The 4,864-nt window shown below is 36.6% G+C and overlaps 1 non-coding gene across 1 annotated transcript; it reads right to left on the bottom strand.

The window, feature by feature from the left end:
* On the bottom strand, nt 1-107 carry LOC112320270 (U6 spliceosomal RNA). Its single transcript, XR_002976403.2, has one exon. It is a non-coding gene; the product is annotated as a U6 spliceosomal RNA (small nuclear RNA).
* Nucleotides 108-4,864: the final 4,757 nt, after the last annotated feature.

Below are 4,864 nucleotides of genomic sequence, written 5' to 3'. Positions count from 1 at the left end.
AAAAATATGGAATGCTTCACGAATTTGCGTGTCATCCTTGCGCAGGGGCCATGCTAATCTTCTCTGTATCGTTCCAACTTTAGTATATGTGCTGCCAAAGCGAGCAAAATATACCATAATTTTTTGATCCATTCATTTATTGATGGGCACTGAGGTTGATTCCAGCACTTGGCTATTGTAAATTGTGCTGCTATGAGCATTGGGGTGCTTGGGTTCTTTTGGATTGGTGTTTCAGGATTCTTAGGATATAATTGCAGCAGTGGAATTGCCATGTCAAAAGGCAGTTCCATTTTTAGTTTTCTGAGGAAATTCCATACTGTTTTCCACAGTGGCTGCACCAGTCTGCATTCCTGCTAACAGTGTACTAGGGTTCCCTTTTCTCTACATCCTTTCCAACACTTGTTATTTGTTGATTTGTTTATGATGGCCATTCTGAGTGGTGTGAAGTGGTATCTGATTGTGGTTTTAATTTGCATCTCTCTGATAGCTAGTGATGCTGAGCATCCTTTCATGTCTCTGGGCCCTCTGTATGTCCTCCTGGGAGAAGTGTCTGTTCAGTTCCTTTGCCCATTTTTAAATTGGATTGTTTGTCTTCCTGGTGTGGAGTCATGTGAGTTCTTTAAATATTTTGGAGATCAAACCCTTGTTCAAGATATCATTGGTAAATATATCTTCCCATACAGTTGATTCCCTTTTCATTTTGCTAACATTTTCTTTAGCCATACAGAAGCTTTTTATTTTGATGAAGTCCCATTTGTTTATTCTATCCTTTATATCGCTTGCTCTAGGGAACATATTGGTGAAAATATTGCTGCATGGAATATCTGAGATTTTCCTGTGCATCTCCTCCTCTAGGACTTTTATGGTATCATGACTTATATTTAAGTCTTTTATCCATCTCCAGTTTATTTTTGTGTATGGTGTGTAAGTTGGTGGTCGAGATTCATTGTTTTGCATGTAGCTGTCCAGATCTCCCAACACCATTTGTTGAAGAGGCTATTTTTACTTCATTTTAGGCTTCTGTCCCCTTTGTCAAATATGAATTGACCATAGAGACTTGGGTTTATTTCTGGTCTCTCTATTCTGTTCCATTGGTCTATGTGTCTGTTCTTAGGCCAGTACCAGACTGTTTTGATTACCATTGCCTTGTAATGTAGTTTGATATCAGGTATGGTGATCTTACCTACTTTGTTCTTTCTCAAAATTGCTACAGCTATTTAGGGTCATTTATGGTTCCATATAAATTTTTGAAATGTTTTTTCTATATCTGTGAAATATACCAATGGTATTTTAATGGGGATTGTGTTGAATCTATAAATTGCTTTGGGTAGTATAGACATTTTGATGATGTTAATTCTTCCAATCCATGTACATGGCATATGCTTCCATTTATTTGTGTCTTCCTTAATTTCTTTCTTGGGTGTTCTGTAGTTTTCTGAGTACAGGACTTTTACCTCCTTGGTTAGGTTTATTCCTAGGTACTTTATTTTTCTTGTTGCTATAGCAAATGGGATTTTTTTTCCTGATTTCTGTTTCTGATATTTCATTGTGGTGTACAAAAATACCTTCGATTTCTGAATGTTGACTTTTTATCTTGCCGTTTTGCTAAATTCACTTATTAGGTCAAGTAATTTTTTGGTAGAGTCTATAGGGTTTTCTATGTACACTATCATGTAATCTGTAAACAATGACAGTGTTATTTCCTCCTTTCCAATTTGGATGCCTTTTATTTCTTTTTCTTGTCTGATTGCTGTGGCTAGGATTTCCAATACTATCTTGAATAGAAGTGGTGAAAACAGACATCATTGTCTTGTTCCTGATCTTAGTGGGAAAGCTTTTAGTTTTTGCCCATTGAGTATGATGTTGGCTATAGGTCTCTCGTATATGGCCTTTATTATGTTGGGTGATGCTCCCTCTGCTCCCACTTTGCTGAGTGTTTTTATCATAAATGGTGCTGCACCTTATCAAATGTTTTTCCCGCATCTATTGATATGATCATGTGATTTTTGTCTTTGCTGTTGTTTATGTGATGTATTACATTTATTGATTTGCAATATTGTACCATCCTTGAATCCCTGGGGTGAATCCTGCTTAATCATAGTGTATGATCTTTTCAATGAATTGTTGGATGTGGTTTGCCAATACTTTCTTGAGGATTTTAGCATCTATGTTCATCAGAGATATTGGTCTGAAGTTTTCTTTGTTGTGTCTTCTTCTGGTTTTGGGATTAGGATGATGCCAGCTTCATAAAAAGAGTTTGGGAGTCTTCCGTCTTATTGGATTTTTTTTGGAATAGATAGTGAAGGATGGGGGTTAGCTCTTCCTTAAATGTTTTGTTAAATTCTCCTGTGAAGCTGTCTGGTCCAGGGTTTTGTGTGCTGGGAGTTTATGATTACTGCATCAATCTTGTCAGCTGTTATTGGTCTGTTCAGGCTTTCTGCTTCTTCTTCATTCAGTTTCGGAAGATTATATTTTTCTAGACATTTGTCCATTTCACCTAGGTTTTCAAATTTCTTGGAATATAGTTCTTCATAGTAATTTCTCACAATCCTTTGTATTTCTGTGGTATCAGTTGTAATCTCTCCTCTTTCATTTCTGATTGTGTTTATTTGGGTCCTTTCTCTTTTTTCTTGATGAAACTGCTTAAAGGCTTGTCGATTTTGTTTATCTTTTCAATGAACCAGCTCCTGGATTTATTGATCCTTAGAATTGTGCTTTTAGTCTCTATGCCATTTAATTCTACTCTGATCTTGGTTATTTCCTTCCTTCTATTTACTCTGGGCTTTCTTTATTGTTGTTGCTCCAGTTCTTGTAGATGTAGGGTTAGATTGTTTGTTTGAAATGTTTCTATCTTTTTTAGGTAGGCCTGTATCACTACGAATTTCCCTCTCAGGACTGTTTTTGCTGTGTCCCATATTTTTGGACTGTTGGTGAGTTCATGTTCATTTGTTTCCAGAAAATTTAATTTCTTCCTTGATGTAATTCTGAATCCATTCATTGTTTCATAGCCTGCTATTTAATCTCCATGAGTTTGAGTGTTTTTGATTTTTTTCTTTGGGGTTGGTTTCTAGTTTCAGGTCCTTGTGGTCTGAGAAGATGCTTGCTATGATTTCAATTTTCTTGAATTTGTTGAGGCTTGTTTGTGTCCTATCATGTGGTCTATCTTTGAAAATATTCCATGTGCATTAGAAAAGAATGTGTATTTTGCTTCTTTGGGATGAAAGGTTCTGTATATTTTTTCGGTTAAATCCATTTCATCTAGGGCATTGTTCAATGCCACAAAATCCTTATTGATATTTTGTTTGGTGGATCTATCCATTGTTGACAGTGGGGTGTTAAAATCCCCAAGTATAGATGTTTTGCTGTCTATATCTTTCTTGAAGGCCTCCAAAATTTTCCTTATGTATTTGGGTGCTTGTATGTTGGGTGCATGTATGTTTACAATGTTTATGTCTTCTTGTTGGATTCTTTCCTTGAGTATTATGAAGTGTCTTTCTGGGTCTCTTTTTATGGCCTTTGTTTTGAAGTCTATTTTGTCAGATGTAAGTATTGCTACCCCAGCTTTTTTTTTTCCTGTCCATTTGCATGGAATATTTTTTTTTCCAGCCCTTCACTTTCAGTCTGTGTAGGTCTTTTGTTCTGTGGTGGGTCTATTGTAGGCAGCGTATGTGTGGGTCATGTTTTCTTGTCCATTCAACTATCCTATGTCTTTTGATTGGCGCATTTAATCCATTTACATTTAAGGTTACATTATTGATAGGTAGTTATTCATTGCCATTTTACTACCTTTGTATCTTTGTTCCATTCTCTCTCACTGTTTTTCTTCCTCTTCTTAAAGCAGACCCTTTAGCATATCTTGTAGTGCTAGTTAGCCAAGCTTCTTTCTGGCTTCTTTTGTCCGGGAAGCTCCTTATTTGGCCTTCCGTTTTAATTTATAGCCTTGATGGAGAGAGTAGTCTCAGTTGCAGGCCTTTGCTTTTCATTACTTGGAATATTCTTGCCATTCCTTTCTGGTTTGGAGCATTTCCATTGAGAAGTCAGCTGCTAGCCTTATCGGGGCTCTGTTGTATGTTACTTCCTGTTTCTCCCTTGCTGCCTTTAAGACTCTCTCTTTGTCTTGGAATTTTGTCATTTTAATTATGATATGTCTTCCAGTGGGCCTCTTTGGGTTCTTCTTGATTGGGATCCTTTCTGCTTCCTGGACTTGTGTGGTTTTTTCTCTCATCAAATTGGGGGCATCTTGTACCATTACTTTTTCAAATAGGTTTTCTATATCTTACTCCTTTTCTTCTCCTTCTGGTAACCCTATTATACAGATATTATTCTGTTTCATGTTGTCCTGGATTTCCCTTAACCCCTCTTCATTCTTTTTTCCTTTTCTTGCTGTTTTTGGGAGTTTTTTCTACTTTGTCCTGCAGCTCACTGATTCTATCCTCTGCTTCATTGAGCCTGCTTTTGATTCCTTCTACTGTGTTCTTTAAATCAGAAATTGTATTTTTCATTTCTTCTTGGCCCTTGTTGGTTTTTACCATGTCATTTTTTATAATGCTGATAAAGTTTGCAGTAATTCCTTGTAATTTCCCTGCAGTTTTTGGTAATTCACACTAAGTTCATTGAGCTTCCTTACAACTATTGTTTGGAAATCAGTATCTGATAGTTGACTTGCCTCTATTTCATTTAGCATTCTTTCTGAAGATTCCTCCTTTCCTTTTGATTGGTAGTTGTTTCTTTGTCTTCCCACTGTCTGTGGGACTCTTCTTGTTTTCTTTTGTTCCTTAAATTGTTCTTTTTGACTCCCCGAATTTGTGGTGTGAACTTCTATGGTAGGAGGTCTGTGAGATTCAGTTGTGCAGTCTCCTTGATC

Source organism: Desmodus rotundus, chromosome 12 (genome assembly GCF_022682495.2).
Source record: "Desmodus rotundus isolate HL8 chromosome 12, HLdesRot8A.1, whole genome shotgun sequence".
NCBI lineage: Eukaryota > Metazoa > Chordata > Mammalia > Chiroptera > Phyllostomidae > Desmodus > Desmodus rotundus.
This window is presented reverse-complemented; position numbering and strand designations above follow the sequence as displayed.